General features: G+C 41.8%; 2 non-coding genes across 2 annotated transcripts; both read right to left on the bottom strand.

The window, feature by feature from the left end:
• Positions 1–4,163: 4,163 nt before the first annotated feature.
• On the bottom strand, positions 4,164–4,267 carry LOC130977488 (small nucleolar RNA R71). Its single transcript, XR_009085177.1, has one exon. It is a non-coding gene; the product is annotated as a small nucleolar RNA R71 (small nucleolar RNA).
• Positions 4,268–16,516: 12,249 nt separating this feature from the next.
• Positions 16,517–16,624, bottom strand: LOC130978121 (small nucleolar RNA R71). The gene has a single exon (XR_009085783.1). It is a non-coding gene; the product is annotated as a small nucleolar RNA R71 (small nucleolar RNA).
• Positions 16,625–17,227: the final 603 nt, after the last annotated feature.

Raw genomic sequence — 17,227 nt, 5'->3', positions numbered from 1 at the left:
TTGATCTTTTCTAAAGAGCTTTGGCAGCCGACGCTCCGAGAAACCAAGATATTGCCGTGAGTCTTCCCGCCAGTCTTTAACATATCCTGGGCTCGTCATTCGCAAAATTGCTTCACATTTCTTTGGGTTAGCTTCCACTCCTCGTTGGGTTATCATGAAACCCAAGAACTTCCCGGCTTCCATAGTGAAGGCACACTTAAGAGGGTTAAGCCTCATGTTGTGCCATCAGAGGGACGCAAACACCGTCTCTAGGTCACTGATGAGGTCTTCGGCCTGGGTGTTCTTCACTAGGATATCGTCCACATACACTTCTACCGTTTTGCTGATAAGATTGCTGAAAACCTTATTCATCAGGCTTTGATATGTAGCTCATGCGTTTTTTAGTCCAAACGGCATTATCTTCTAACAGTACGTACCCTCTGGCATTATGAACGCCATTTTTTCCTCATCTGGCTGGTGCATCGGTATCTGGTTGTAGCCAGAATACGCGTATATGAAACTCAGAAACTGATACTGATGAGCGGATAATTTGTACGCTTTTTGGCATTGCTTTTAGTATGTTTTTAGTAGTTTGAGTTGAGTTTTTAGTATATTTTTATTAGTTTTTAGTTAAAATTCACTTTTCTGGACTATACTATGAGTTTGTATGTTTTTCTGTGATTTCAGGTATTTTCTGGCTGAAATTGAGGGACCTGAGCAAAAATCTGATCCAGAGACTGAAAAGGACTGCAGATGCTGTTGGATTCTGACCTCCCTGCACTCGAAGTGAATTTTCTGGAGCTACAGAAGCCCAATTGGCGCGCTCTCAATGGCGTTGGAAAGTAGACATCCTGGGCTTTCCAGCAATATATGATAGTTCATACTTTGCTCAAGATTTGATGGCCCAAACCGGCGTTCAAAGTCACCCTCAGAATTCCCAGCGTTAAACGCCGGAACTGGCACCTAAATGGGAGTTAAACGCCCAAACTGGCACAAAAGCTGGCGTTTAACTCCAAGAAGAGTCTCTACACGAAAAATGCTTCATTGCTCAGCCCCAGCACACACCAAGTGGGCCCGGAAGTGGATTTTTATGTCATTTACTCATTGTAATTCTTAAGCTACTAGTTCCCTATAAGTAGGACCTTTTACTATTGTATTTTCATCTTGGTTCTTCTGGTTCCCTCTCTGGGGCCGAAACCAATGATCACTCTTGTTCTTATGTATTTTCAACGGTGGAGTTTCTACACACCATAGATTAAGGTGTGGAGCTCTGCTGTACCTCGAGTATTAATGCAATTACTATTGTTCTTCTATTCAATTCCGCTTGTTCTTATTCTAAGATATTCATTCGCACTCAAGAACTTGATGAATGTGATGATTATGTGACACTCATCATCATTCTCACTGATGAACAAAGTGACTGACAACCACTCTTGTTCTACAAGCAAACAAGGCTCTAATGTTTATCTCTTGGGTTCTTTAACCGGAATCTTCGTGGTATAAGCTAGAACTGATGGCGGCATTTAAGAGAATCCGGAAGGTCTAAACCTTGTCTGTGGTATTCTGAGTAGGATTCAATGATTGAATGACTGTGACGTGCTTCAAACTCCTGAGGGCGGGGCGTTAGTGACAGACGCAAAAGAATCACTGGATTCTACTCCGGCCTGATTGAGAACCGACAGATGGATAGCCGTGCCGTGACAGGGTGCGTTGAACATTTCCAATGAGAGGATGGGAGGTAGCCACTGACAACAGTGAAACCCTACATACAGCTTGCCATGGAAAGGAGTAAGAAGGATTGGATGAAGACAGTAGGAAAGCAGAGAGACGGAAGGGAAAGCATCTTCATACACTTATCTGAAGCTCTCACCAATGATATACATAAGTATCTCTATCTTTATCTTTATGTTTCATTCATCATCTATACCCATTTGAGTCTGCCTGACTAAGATTTACAAGGTGACCATAGCTTGCTTCATACCAACAATCTCCGTGGGATCGACCCTTACTCGCGTAAGGTTTATTACTTGGACGACCCAGTGCACTTGCTGGTTAGTTGTGCGAAGTTGTAGTGATCACGATTTCGCGCACCAAGTTTTTGGCGCCGTTGCCGGGGATTGTTTCGAGTATGGACAACTGACGGTTCATCTTGTTGCTTAGATTAGGTATTTTTCTTCAGAGTTCTTAAGAATGAATTCTAGTGTTTCAAGGTGATGTTCTTATCATCACCAAAGCTGATTGATTCTTATCAATTTAGCTCTTGAATGCAATGTCCTGCTGAAGCTTGGCTAGCTATGTCTAATTCTTTTAGACTAAAGCTTTAGACTAACATTGCATGATTCCTGGAATTCTCATTAAGAATTTTGATACCTTTATTTCTTTTCCACTTAACTTTCGAAAAATCCAAAAAAATTACAAAATCATAAAAACCAAAAATATTTCTTGCTTAAGTCTAGTGTCTTGTTTTAAGTTTGGTGTCGATTGCATGTTTCTGTTCTTCTTGCATTTTTCGAATTTATGCATGCGTCTTCATTAATCTTCAAGTTGTTCTTGATGATTTCCTTGTTTGATCTTTGAATTCTCTTGACTTGAGTGTTTTGTGTTTTGTCATATGCATTCTCATTTTGTTAGTGTCAGTAGTATACAAACTGCTAAGTTTGGTGTCTTGCATGCATTGTTATTTGATTTTAGTTGCATTTTGATTATTCCTCATTATTAAAAATCCAAAAATATTTTTAATTTGTGTCTTTTCAAGTCAATAGTACAGAGAATTGAAGATTCAGAACATACTGCAGAGGAATTATACAGAAAAAGCTGGACGTTCAAAACGCCCAGTGAAGAAGGACAGACTGGCGTTTAAACGCCAGCCAGGGTGCCTGGTTGGGCGTTTAACGCCCAAAAAGGTAGTGCATTGGGCGTTAAACGCCAAAATGTGCACCATTCTGGGCGTTTAACGCCAGGATGGCACAAGGGGGGAGGATTTTGTTTTCAAAATCAATTTTTTTTCAAGTTTTCAAAGTTTTTCAAAATCAAATCATATCTTTTCAATCAAATGTTTTCAAAATCAATTTCTTTCCTTTTTCAAAGATACTTGCTATCAATTAATGATTTGATTCAACATTTCAAGTATGTTACCTTTTCTGTTGAGAAAGGTTTAATGTTTGAATCATATCTTTTCTTGTTAGGCAAGTCATTAATTTTTAAAATCAAATCTTTTTAAAATGTTTTTCAAATCATATCTTCTCAATCACATCTTTTTAAAAGCATAACTTTTCAATCATATCTTTTTAATCACATCTTTTTCAAAATAGTTTTCAATCATATCTTTTTAATTTCTAATTTCAAAATCTTTTTCAAAAATTACTTGATTTCTTTCCCACTCTTGATTTTCGAAAATCAATTAAAGTTTTTCAAAAATGTTTTCAAAATATTTCACTTGATTTTCGAAAATTTCTTCCTCTCTTCCCACATCCTTCTATTTATGGAGTACCACTCTTCCTCAATGCACAATTCGAACTCTATCTGATTAAGTTCGAATTCTCTACTTCTTCCTTCTAATTTTTCTTTTCCTCTGACACCTCAAGGAATCTCTATACTGTGACATAGAGGATTCCACATTTTCTTGTTTTCTTCTCTTTCATATGAGCAGGAACAAAGACAAAGGCATTCTTGTTGAAGCTGACCCTGAACCTGAAAGGACCTTGAAACGAAAGCTAAGAGAAGCTAAGGCACAACTCTCTGCAGAGGACCTAACAGAAATCTTCAAAGAAGAAGAACCCATGGCAGCCGAAAACAACAACAATGCCAACAATGCAAGGAAGGTGCTGGGTGACTTTACTGCACCTACTCCCGACTTCTATGGGAGAAGCATCTCTATCCCTGCCATTGGAGCAAACAACTTTGAGCTTAAGCCTCAATTAGTTTCTCTAATGCAACAGAATTGCAAGTTCCATGGACTTCCATTGGAAAATCCTCATCAGTTCTTAGCTGAGTTCTTGCAAATCTGTGACACAGTCAAGACTAATGGGGTTGACCCTGAGGTCTACAGACTTATGCTATTCCCTTTTGCTGTAAGAGACAGAGCTAGAACATGGTTGGACTCACAACCTAAAGAAAGCCTGGACTCATGGGAAAAGCTAGTCAATGCCTTCTTGGCAAAGTTCTTTCCACCTCAAAAATTGAGTAAGCTTAGAGTGGAAGTCCAAACCTTCAGACAGAAGGATGGAGAATCCCTCTATGAAGCTTGGGAAAGATACAAACAATTGATCAGAAAATGTCCATCTGACATGCTTTCTGAATGGAGCATCATAGGTATTTTCTATGATGGTCTCTCTGAACTATCTAAGATGTCTTTGGATAGCTCTGCTGGAGGATCTCTTCATCTGAAGAAGACGCCTACAGAAGCTCAAGAGCTAATTGAAATGGTTACAAATAACCAATTCATGTACACTTCTGAAAGGAATCCTGTGAACAATGGAACAAGTCAGAAGAAAGGAGTTTTTGAGATTGATACTCTGAATGCCATATTGGCTCAGAACAAAATATTGACTCAGCAAGTCAATTTGATTTCTCAAAGTCTGTCTAGAATGCAAAATGCACCAAGCAGTACTAAGGATGCTTCATCTGAAGAAGAAGCTTATGATCCTGAGAACCCTTCAATGGAAGAGGTGAATTACCTAGGAGAACCCTATGGAAACACCTATAATTCTTCATGGAGAAATCACCCAAATTTCTCATGGAAGAATCAAGAGAGACCTCAACAAGGTTTCAACAACAATAATGGTGGAAGAAACAGGTTTAGCAATGGCAAGCCTTTTCCATCATCTTCTCAGCAACAGACAGAGAATTCTAAGCAGAACCCCTCTGACTTAGCAATCATGGTCTCTGATCTAATCAAAACCACTCAAAGTTTCATGGCTGAAACAAGATCCTCCATTAGGAATTTGGAGGCACAAGTGGGTCAGCTGAGCAAGAAAGTTACTGAACTCCCTCCTAGTACTCTCCCAAGCAATACAGAAGAAAATCCAAAAGGAGAGTGCAAGGCCATCAACATGGCCGAATTTGGAGAGGAGGGAGAGGAAGTGAACGCCACTGAGGGAGACCTCAATGGGCGTGCACTGACCTCCAATGAGTTCCCCAATGAGGAACCATGGGAATCTGAGGCTCAAAATGAGACCATAGAGATTCCATTAGATTTACTTCTGCCATTCATGAGCTCTGATGAGTATTCCTCCTCTGAAGAGGATGAGTATGTCACTGAAGAGCAAGTTGCTAAATACCTTGGAGCAATCATGAAGCTAAATGACAAGTTATTTGGTAATGAGACTTGGGAGAATGAACCTCCTTTGCTCACCAAAGAACTGGATGACTTGTCTAGGCAGAGATTACCTCAAAAGAGACAAAATCCTGGGAAGTTTTCCATACCTTGCACCATAGGCACCATGACCTTCAAGAAGGCTCTGTGTGACTTAGGGTCAAGTGTAAACCTCATGCCTCTCTCTGTAATGGAGAAGATAGGGATCTTTGAGGTACAAGCTGCAAGAATCTCACTAGAGATGGCAGACAACTCAAGAAAACAAGCTTATGGACTTGTAGAGGATGTTCTGGTAAAAGTTGAAGACCATTACATCCCTACTGATTTCATAGTCCTAGAGACTGGGAAGTGCATGGATGAATCCATCATCCTTGGCAGGCCCTTCCTAGCCACAGCAAAGGCTGTCATTGATGTTGACAGAGGAGAATTGATCATTCAAGTGAATGAAGAATCCTTTGTGTTTAAGGCTCAAGGATATCCCTCTGTCACCATGGAGAGGAAGCACGAAGAGCTTCTCTCAAAACAGAGTCAAACAGAGCCCCCACAGTCAAACTCTAAGTTTGGTGTTGGGAGGCCACAACCAAACTCTAAGTTTGGTGTTGAACCCCCACATTCAAACTCTACGTTTGGTGTTGGGAGGTTCCAACATTGCTCTGAGTATCTGTGAGGCTCCATGAGAGCCCTCTGTCAAGCTACTGACATTAAAGAAGCGCTTGTTGGGAGGCAACCCAATGTTATATTTTATCTATTTTCTTTTGTTATTTTATTTTATTTTGTAGGTTGATGATCATGAGAAGTCACAAAATCAATTGAAAAAGCAAAAACAGAATGAAAAACAGGAAGAAAAACAGCACACCCTGGAGGAAGAACCTACTGTCGTTTAAACGCCAGTAAGGTTAGCAGTTGGGCGTTTAACGCCCAGTCTGGCACCATTCTGGGCGTTTAACGCCAGAAAAGGCACCAGACTGGCGTTAAACGCCAGGAAAGGGCAAGAACCTGGCGTTAAACGCCAGAAAGGGGCACCAGCCCGGCGTTTAACGCCAGAATTGGCTCAAAACGTGATTTTGCATGCCATTTGGTGCAGGGATGACTTTTCCTTGACACCTCAGGATCTGTGGACCCCACAGGATCCCCACCAACCCCACCACTCTCTCTCTTCTTCACCCATTCACCAATCACCTCAATACCTCTTCCCCAAAAACCCTTCACCTATCAAATCCCATCTTTCTCCTCACCACTCACCTCCATCCTTCATAAAACCCCACCTACCTCACCATTCAAATTCAAACCACTTTCCCTCCCAAACCCACCCATACATGACTGAACCATGAGCCCCCCCTCTCCTATATAAACCCTTCTTCACCCCTTCATTTTCACACAACCTAAACACCACTTCTCCCCCTTTTGGCCGAACACAAAGCCATTCCCTTCTTCCTCATTTCTTCTTCTTCTACTCTCTTCTTTCTTCTTTTGCTCGAGGACGAGCAAACCTTTTAAGTTTGGTGTGGTAAAAGCATTGCTTTTTGTTTTTCCATAACCATTTATGGCATCTAAGGCCGGAGAAACCTCTAGAAAGAGGAAAGGGAAGGCAAAAGCTTCCACCTCCGAGTCATGGGAGATGGAGAGATTCATCTCAAGGGTGCATCAAGACCACTTCTATGAAGTTGTGGCCTTGAAGAAGGTGATCCCCGAGGTCCCTTTTTCACTCAAAAAGAGTGAATATCCGGAGATCCGACATGAGATCCGAAGAAGAGGTTGGGAAGTTCTCACCAACCCCATTCAACAAGTCGGAATCTTAATGGTTCAAGAGTTCTATGCCAATGCATGGATCACCAAGAACCATGATCAAAGTGTGAACCCGGATCCAAAGAATTGGCTTACTATGGTTCGGGGGAAATACTTAGATTTTAGTCCGGAAAATGTGAGGTTGGCATTCAACTTGCCCATAATGCAAGGAGATAAACATCCTTACACTAGAAGGGTCAACTTTGATCAAAGGTTGGACCAAGTCCTCACTGACATTTGTGAAGAAGGCGCCCAATGGAAGAGAGATTCAAGAGGGAAGCCGGTTCAATTGAGAAGGCATGACCTCAAGCCCGTGGCTAGAGGATGGTTGGAGTTTATCCAACGCTCAATCATTCCCACTAGCAACCGGTCCGAAGTTACTCTAGACCGGGCCATCATGATTCATAGCATCATGATTGGAGAAGAAGTGGAAGTTCATGAGGTTATAGCCCAAGAACTTTATAAGGTGGCGGACAAGTCCTCTACCTTAGCAAGGTTAGCCTTTTCTCACCTCATTTGTTACCTCTGTTATTCAGTTGGAATTGACATAGAGGGAGACATCCCCATTGATGAGGACAAGCCCATCACTAAGAAGAGGATGGAGCAAACAAGAGACCCCTCTCATCATGAGATCCCTGAGATGCCTCAAGGGATGCACTTTCCTCCACAAAACTATTGGGAGCAACTAAACACCTCCCTAGGAGAATTGAGTTCCAACATGGGACAACTAAGGGTGGAGCATCAAGAACACTCCATCATCCTCCATGAAATTAGAGAAGATCAAAGAATCATGAGAGAGGAGCAACAAAGACAAGGAAGAGACATTGAGGAGCTCAAGCACTCCATAAGACCTTCAAGAGGAAGAACAAGCCGCCATCACTAAGGTGGACCTGTTCTTTAATCTCCTTGTTCTTTACTTTCTTGTTTTTTGAATTTTAGTGCTTATGTTATCTATGTTTGTGTCTTATGATCATTAGTGTCTTAGTGTCTATGCCTTAAAGTTATGAATGTCCTATGAATCCATCACCTTTCTTAAATAAACAATGTTCTTAATTGAAAAAGATAAGAATTGCATGAATTTTGAATTTTATAACAGTTTAATTATTTTGATGTGGTGGCAACACTTTTGTTCTCTGAATGTATGCTTAAACAGTGCATATGTCTTTTGAATTTGTGGTTCATGAATGTTGGCTCTTGAAAGAATGATGAAAAAGGAGACATGTTACTGAGGATCTGAAAAATCATAAAAATGATTCTTGAAGCAAGAAAAAGCAGTGAATACAATAAAAAAAAAACGAAAAAGAAAGAGAAAAAGAAAGAAATAAAGTTGTGATCCAAGGCAAAAAGAGTGTGCTTAAGAACCCTGGACACCTCTAGTTGGGGACTCTAGCAAAGCTGAGTCACAATCTGAAAAGGTTCACCCAATTATGTGTCTGTGGCATGTATGTATCCGGTGGTAATACTGGAAGACAGAGTGCTTTGGGCCACGGCCAAGACTCAATAAGTAGCTGTGTTCAAGAATCATCATACTTAACTAGGAGAATCAATGACACTATCTGGATTCTGAGTTCCTAAAGAAGCCAATCATTCTGAATTTCAAAGGATAGAGTGAGATGCCAAAACTATTCAGAGGCAAAAAGCTAAAAGCCCCGCTCATCTAATTAATACTGATCTTCATAGATGTTTTTAGAATTCATTGCATATTCTCTTCTTTTTATCTTATTTGATCTTCAGTTGCTTGAGGACAAGCAACAATTTAAGTTTGGTGTTGTGATGAGCGGATAATTTGTACGTTTTTTGGCATTGTTTTTAGTATGTTTTTAGTAGTTTGAGTTGAGTTTTTAGTATATTTTTATTAGTTTTTAGTTAAAATTCACTTTTCTGGACTTTACTATGAGTTTGTGTGTTTTTCTGTGATTTCAGGTATTTTCTGGCTGAAATTGAGGGACCTGAGCAAAAATCTGATCCAGAGACTGAAAAGGACTGCAGATGCTGTTGGATTCTGACCTCCCTGCACTCGAAGTGGATTTTCTGGAGCTACAGAAGCCCAATTGGCGCGCTCTCAACGGCGTTGGAAAGTAGACATCCTGGGCTTTCCAGCAATATATGATAGTCCATACTTTGCCCAAGATTTGATGGCCCAAACCGGCGTTCAAAGTCACCCTCAGAATTCCCAGCGTTAAACGCCGGAACTGGCACCTAAATGGGAGTTAAACGCCCAAACTAGCACAAAAGCTGGCGTTTAACTCCAAGAAGAGTCTCTACACGAAAAATGCTTCATTGCTCAGCCCCAGCACACACCAAGTGGGCCCGGAAGTGGATTTTTATGTCATTTACTCATTGTAATTCTTAAGCTACTAGTTCCCTATAAGTAGGACCTTTTACTATTGTATTTTCATCTTGGTTCTTCTGGTTCCCTCTCTGGGGCCGAAACCAATGATCACTCTTGTTCTTATGTATTTTCAACGGTGGAGTTTCTACACACCATAGATTAAGGTGTGGAGCTCTGCTGTACCTCGAGTATTAATGCAATTACTATTGTTCTTCTATTCAATTCCGCTTGTTCTTATTCTAAGATATTCATTCGCACTCAAGAACTTGATGAATGTGATGATTATGTGACACTCATCATCATTCTCACTGATGAACAAAGTGACTGACAACCACTATTGTTCTACAAGCAAACAAGGCTCTAATGTTTATCTCTTGGGTTCTTTAACCGGAATCTTCGTGGTATAAGCTAGAACTGATGGCGGCATTCAAGAGAATCCGGAAGGTCTAAACCTTGTCTGTGGTATTCTGAGTAGGATTCAATGATTGAATGACTGTGACGTGCTTCAAACTCCTGAGGGCGGGGCGTTAGTGACAGACGCAAAAGAATCACTAGATTCTATTCCGGCCTGATTGAGAACCGACAGATGGATAGCCATGCCGTGACAGGGTGCGTTGAACATTTCCAATGAGAGGATGGGAGGTAGCCACTGACAACAGTGAAACCCTACATACAGCTTGCCATGGAAAGGAGTAAGAAGGATTGGATGAAGACAGTAGGAAAGCAGAGAGACGGAAGGGAAAGCATCTTCATACACTTATCTGAAGCTTTCACCAATGATATACATAAGTATCTCTATCTTTATCTTTATGTTTCATTCATCATCTATACCCATTTGAGTCTGCCTGACTAAGATTTACAAGGTGACCATAGCTTGCTTCATACCAACAATCTCCGTGGGATCGACCCTTACTCGCGTAAGGTTTATTACTTGGACGACCCAGTGCACTTGCTGGTTAGTTGTGCGAAGTTGTAGTGATCACGATTTCGCGCACCAATACCCTGCAGCCGCGTCCATTAGAGCATCGATATTAGGGAGGGGGAAGGAGTCCTTGGGGCATACCTTGTTGACGTCGGAGTAGTTCACACAAATCTTCCACTTCCTATTGGCCTTCTTAACCAGGACTACGTTTGACAGCCAGGTCAAATAGTCCAGTTCTCGGATGAACCCCGCTTCTAGCAAGCTGGCCATTTGCCTGGCCACCTCGTCATCTTTCTCCTGAGACATCTTTCTTCTTTTTTGTGCTATGGGCTTGGCCTCTGCCTTTACAGCCAGGTGGTGTGACATGAACTGGGGGTCAATCCCTGGCATGTCAGCTGGTGTCCAGGTGAACAGATTGCCGTTTGCCCAAATTATCTCCACCAATGGCTTTTTCAAGTTATGAGGGAGGTTTTTGTTCACCAAGGTGAAATTTTCTTCCGAGTCGCTGACCCAAAACTTCTTGAGGTCTCATTTAGGTTCTGGTCTTGGCTTGTCGTCGATCCTAGCATCCAGATCAGCTAGGAAGACCCCGGATGCCTCTTTTGACTTCTTCCTTAGGGAGAGGCTGGTATTGTCGCATGCGACTGCAATTTCTAGATCTCCCCCTATGGATCCCACCGACCCATCGTCAGCCACAAACTTTATCATCAGTAGCTTGGTACATACTACCGCTCTGAACTCATTGATTGTTTTCCTCCCCAAGATAAGGTTGTAGGCCATGGAGTTCTTTAGAACAACGAATACCTCCATTAACGACCTCTTTTCTTGTCCTCCTCCTATGGATACCGGTAGGGAGATTATTCCATCAGGCTTGATAAAGTTATCCCCTAAGCCGACCACACCATGCTAGTGGGTTTTTAGGTCGGCTTCCTGGAGGCCCAGAGCGTCAAACACATTTCGGAACATGATGTTCGAGTCGGCTCCGGTGTCAACGAGGATTCGCCTGACCAAACCGGTTCCCACTCTTACTATGATTACCATGGGAGGGTTCTCCGGTAAGTTGTGGAACCATTGATCCTCTGGTTCGAATGATATTGTCGGGACTCTCCTGGAGGAAGGCGCAGGACTGGATGATGACACGGCCAAGATTTTGGCGTCTTTCTTGTACACCGACTTCGACCTTGGTGCGACGCCTCTCCCGACTACAACATTCACGATGGTAAGGCCGCGTTCATTGTCCTCTTAAGGCTCTTGCCATGGTTTCACGGCGCGGCTCCTGTCATCGCCAGATTGGTCGCGATCTCGTCTCTTAGGTTCTCTTATGAGGTGAGAGAACTCCGCTAGCTTACCTTCTCGGATCGCCTGCTCCAGAGCGTCCTTCAGATCGAAACAATCTTGGGTTTTATGGCCGAAGCCCTTGTGGTAGTCGTAGTAGAGGTTCTTGTTCCCTCTAGTTCTATCCTTAAGCTAGCGAGGCTTCGACAAGATGCCTTTGTCGGCTATCTGCTGGTATACCTCGACGATCGGGGCCGTTAGGGGAGTGTAGTTAGTGAACTTCTCTATCCGGGGGAACGGCTTGAAGGCTTTAACTGGCCCTCCATCCTTGGAGTGCCCTGTAGGCCTTTCCCTATTACCGGGATGGCGAGCAGGGTGATAGGCGGGCTGCCGCTTGTTGGTTGCCACGACTTGGCTAACCTCCTTGTCAATGATGTACTCTCTAGCCACATTTTGGATTTCTTACATTGTCCACACGGGCTTGGTGGTAAGGTGTTTCTTGAAGTCTTCGTTTAATAGCCCATTTGTAAGACACAAGCTGGCCACCAAGTCGGTTAGGCCGTCAATCTCCAGGAACTCATCATTGAACCTTTCCAGATACTTCCTGGTTGGTTCCCCACTTCTCTGCATTACCCCTAGCAAGTTGATCGGGTGCTTAGCTTTGGAATACGCATGGTGAACTGAGCCAGAAAAGAGCGGGTTATGTCTGCGAAGGTTGTCACGGATCCTTGGGGGAGAGCATTGAACCAGCAAATTTCCAGCCCTGCTAAGGCTACGGGGAAGGCCGACACGTCACTTCATCACCCACACCATCCAGATTCATCCTGGCCTCAAAGAGCGTTAGATGTTCCTGAGGGTCCTAGGTTTCGTTGCCCCCATGATTACAGGGTGCCGTCGCCTCCTTGGTCTTTCCCTGCTTTTCCCTTGGCTCTCTAGCTCAGACCAAGGGCTCGGTGTGTGCCTGGCACGGTCTCTTTGGAGGCTTCTTCCACTGGTTTCCTCCCACTCTAGGTTCTACACCCTGTGGCGCAGCTCCTGCATTATTCTAGTGTGGTCGCTCCCTGATGAGCGGATAATTTGTATACTTTTTGGCATTGTTTTTAGTATGTTTTTGGTATATTTAGTTGAGTTCTTAGTATATTTTTATTAGTTTTTAGCTAAAATTCACTTTTCTGGACTTTACTATGAGTTTGTGTGCTTTTCTGTGATTTCAGGTATTTTCTGGCTGAAATTGAGGGATCTGAGCAAAAATCTGATCCAGAGACTCAAATGGACTGCAGATGCTGTTGGATTCTGACCTCCCTGCACTCGAAGCGGATTTTCTGGAGCTACAGAAGCCCAATTGGCGCGCTCTCAACGGCGTTGGAAAGTAGACATCCTGGGCTTTCCAGCAATATATAATAGTCCATACTTTGCCCAAGATTTGATGGCCCAAACCGGCGTTCAAAGTCACCTCAAGAAATTCCAGCGTTAAACGCCGGAACTGGCACCTAATTGGGAGTTAAACGCCCAAACTGGCACTAAAGCTGGCGTTTAACTCCAAGGAGAGTCTCTACATGAAATTTCTTCATTGCTCAGCCCAAGCACACACCAAGTGGGCCCGGAAGTGGATTTTTATGTCATTTACTCATCTATGTACTAGTTTTCTATAAGTAGGACCTTTTACTATTGTATTGACACACATCTTGGTAGCTATCTTTGAGTTTTATGCTATCTTAGATCATTGGGAGGCTGGCCATTCGGCCATGCCTAGACCTTATGCTTATGTATTTTCAACGGTGGAGTTTCTACACACCATAGATTAAGGTGTGGAGCTCTGCTGTACCTCGAGTATTAATGCAATTACTATTGTTCTTCCATTCAATTCCGCTTGTTCTTTATCCAAGATATCACTTGTTCTTCAACATGATGAAGGTGATGATTGACGCCCATCACCATTCTCACCCATGAACAAGGTGACTGACAACCATTCTTGTTCTACAAGCATCTGAGGCTTAGTGAATATCTCTTGGATTCTTCGGAATCTTCGTGGTATAGGCAGGACCTGATGGCGGCATTCAAGAGAATCCGGAAGGTCTAAACCTTGTCTGTGGTATTCTGAGTAGGATTCAATGATTGAATGACTGTGACGTGCTTCAAACCTGTAACCTACTGGGCGTTAGTGACAGACGCAAAAGAGTTATTCTATTCCGGTAGGGGAGGGAACCAAACCGGTGATTGGCAGCACTGTGACAGAGTGTGTGCATTAGCTTTCACTGCGCGGATGGGAGGTAGCTGCTGACAACAGTGAAACCTTACACGAGCTTGCCATGGAAAGGAGTAAGAAGGGCTGGATGAAGGCATTAGGAAAGCAGAGAGACGGAAGAGAAGGCATCTTCATACACTTGTCTGAAGCTCTTACACCAATGATATACATAAGTATCTCTATCCTTATCTTTTATGTTATTTTCGTTCATCACCATATACATCTGAGTTTGCCTGACTAAGATTTACAAGATGACCATAGCTTGCTTCAATACTAACAATCTCCGTGGGATCGACCCTTACTCACGTAAGGTTTATTACTTGGACGACCCAGTGCACTTGCTGGTTAGTTGTGCGAAGTTGTGTAATGCCATGGTATTGAGCCACCAAGTTTTTGGCGCCGTTGCCGGGGATTGTTCAAGTTTTGAGCAAGCTTTTGGTAACATCAGTGCCAAGATCCGGCAACAACATCAAGTTCTTGGTGTTATTGCCCGGGATTGTTTAGGCTGGACAACTGACGGTTCATCTTGTTGCTTAGATTAGGTATTAATTTTTTTTCGAAATTCTTGAAGATGAATTCTAGAGTTTCATGATGATTTGTTGAAATCTGGCTGGCTGAGAAGCCATGTCTAATCTGATTGGACCGAGGTTTCAACTTATCACCACAAGAGCTTGTTGATTCTCATCAATTTTGCTCTTGGAGCAGTGATCTGCTAAGATTTGGCTGACCTTTGGTCATGTCTAGTGTTTTGGACCGAAGCTTTCTTTGAAAGCTTGGCTGGCTGTGAAGCCATGTCTAATTCCTGGACCGGAGTCTTAGACTAGCATTGCACTGATTCCTGGAATTCTCATTAAGAATTTTGATACCTTTTCCTACTTAATTTTCGAAAAACACAAAAAAATTTACAAAACCAAAAAGACCAAAAATATTTGATGTTTCTTGCATAAGTTTAGTGTCTCATCCTAAGTTTGGTGTCAAATGCATGTTTTGTTATAATTTTCGAATCCATGCATATATTTCTTTGTTTTGATCTTTGAATTCTATTGACTTGAAGTATTTTGTGTGTCTCATATGCATTCTCATATTGTTAGTGTCAGTAGTATACAAACTGCTAAGTTTGGTGTCTTGCATGCATTGTTAATTGATTCATTTTGCATTTTGATTATTAAAAATCCAAAAAAATATTTTTTAATTTGTGTCTTTTCAAGTCAATGATACAAAGAATTGAAGATTCAGAACATACTGCAGAGGAATTACACAGAAAAAGCTGAGCATTCAAAAATGCCCAGTGAAGAAGGCAGACTGGCGTTTAAACGCCAGCCAGGGCACCTGGTTGGGCGTTTAACGCCCAAAGAGGTAGCATTTTGGGCGTTAAACGCCAGAATGTATACCATTCTGGGCGTTTAACGCCAGGATGGTGCTAGGGGGAAGATTTTGTTTTCAAATCAATTTTCTTAGTTTTTCAAAATCAAATCTTTTTCAAATCAAATCTTTTCAATCAAATGTTTTCAAAATCAATTTCTTTCCTTTTTAAAAGATACTTACTAACAATTAATGATTTGATTGAACATCTCAAAAATTGTTGCCTTTTCTGTTGAGGAAGGTTTTATGTTTGAATCATATCTTTTCTTGTTAGGCAAGTCATTAATTTTTAAAATCATATCTTTTCAAAGTGTTTTCAAATCATATCTTTTAAAATTGTTTTCAAATCATATCTTCTCAATCACATCTTGTTAAAACCATAACTTTTCAATTAAATCTTTTTAACCACATCTTTTTCAAAATAGTTTTCAATCAAATCTTTTTGACTTCTAATTTAAAAATCTTTTTCAAAAATCACTTGATTTCTTTTCCACTTTTATTTTCGAAAATCAATTAGTGTTTTTCAAAAATGTTTTCAAAATATTTTAACTAATTTTCGAAAAATTACTTCCCTCCTTCCCACATCCTTCTATTTATGGAGTACCACTCCTTCTAAATGCACAATTCGAACCTTATCTAAGTAAAGTTCGAATTCTTCTTCTCCTTCTTCTTTCTATTTCTCTTTTCCTCTGACATTTCAAGGAATCTCTATACTGTGACATAGAGGATTCCACACTTTCTGTTTCTTTTCTCTTTCATATGAGCAGGAGCAGAGACAAAGGCGTTCTTGTTGAAGCTGACCCTGAACCTGAGAGAACCTTGAAGCGAAAGCTAAGAGAAGCCAAGGCACAACTCTCTTTAGAGCACCTGACCGAATTCTTCAAGGAAGAAGAACAAATGGCCGCCGAAAACAACAACAATGCCAACAATGCAAGGAAGGTGCTTGGTGACTTTACTGCACCTACTCCTGATTTCTATGGGAGAAGCATCTCTATCCCTGCCATTGGAGCAAACAACTTTGAGCTTAAGCCTCAATTAGTTTCTCTAATGCAACAGAATTGCAAGTTTCATGGACTTCCAATGGAAGATCCTCATCAGTTTTTAGCTGAGTTCTTGCAAATCTGTGACACAGTCAAGACTAATGGGGTTAACCCTGAGGTCTACAGACTGATGCTATTCCCTTTTGCTGTAAGAGACAGAGCTAGAATATGGTTGGATTCTCAACCTAAAGAAAGCCTGGACTCTTGGGAAAAGCTAGTCAATGCCTTCTTGGCAAAGTTCTTTCCACCACAAAGATGGAGTAAGCTTAGAGTGGAAGTCCAAACCTTCAGACAGAAGGATGGAGAATCCCTCTATGAAGCTTGGGAAAGATACAAACAATTAATCAGAAGATGTCCCTCAGACATGCTTTCTGAATGGAGCATCATAGGTATTTTCTATGATGGTCTCTCTGAACTATCCAAGATGTCTTTGGATAGCTCGGCTGGAGGATCTCTTCATCTGAAGAAGACGCCTGCAGAAGCTCAAGAATTGATTGAAATGGTTGCAAATAACCAATTCATGTACACTTCTGAAAGGAATCCTGTGAACAATGGGACTAGTCAGAAGAAAGGAGTTCTTGAGATTGACACTCTGAATGCCATATTGGCTCAGAACAAGATATTGACTCAACAAGTCAATTTGATTTCTCAAAGTCTGTCTGGAATGCAAAATGCACCAAACAGTACTAAGGATGCTTCATCTGAGGAAGAAGCTTATGATCCTGAGAACCCTTCCATGGAAGAGGTGAATTACCTAGGAGAACCCTATGGAAACACCTGTAATTCTTCATGGAGAAATCACCCAAATCTCTCATGGAAGAATCAAGAGAGACCTCAACAAGGTTTCAATAATAATGGTGGAAGAAACAGGTTTAACAATGGTAAACCTTTTCCATCATCTTCTCAGCAACAGACAGAGAGTTCTAAGCAGAATACTTCTGACTTAGCAACAATGGTCTCTGATCTAATAAAG

Source organism: Arachis stenosperma, chromosome 4, assembly GCF_014773155.1.
Source record: "Arachis stenosperma cultivar V10309 chromosome 4, arast.V10309.gnm1.PFL2, whole genome shotgun sequence".
Classification (NCBI taxonomy): Eukaryota; Viridiplantae; Streptophyta; class Magnoliopsida; order Fabales; family Fabaceae; genus Arachis; species Arachis stenosperma.
This window is presented reverse-complemented; position numbering and strand designations above follow the sequence as displayed.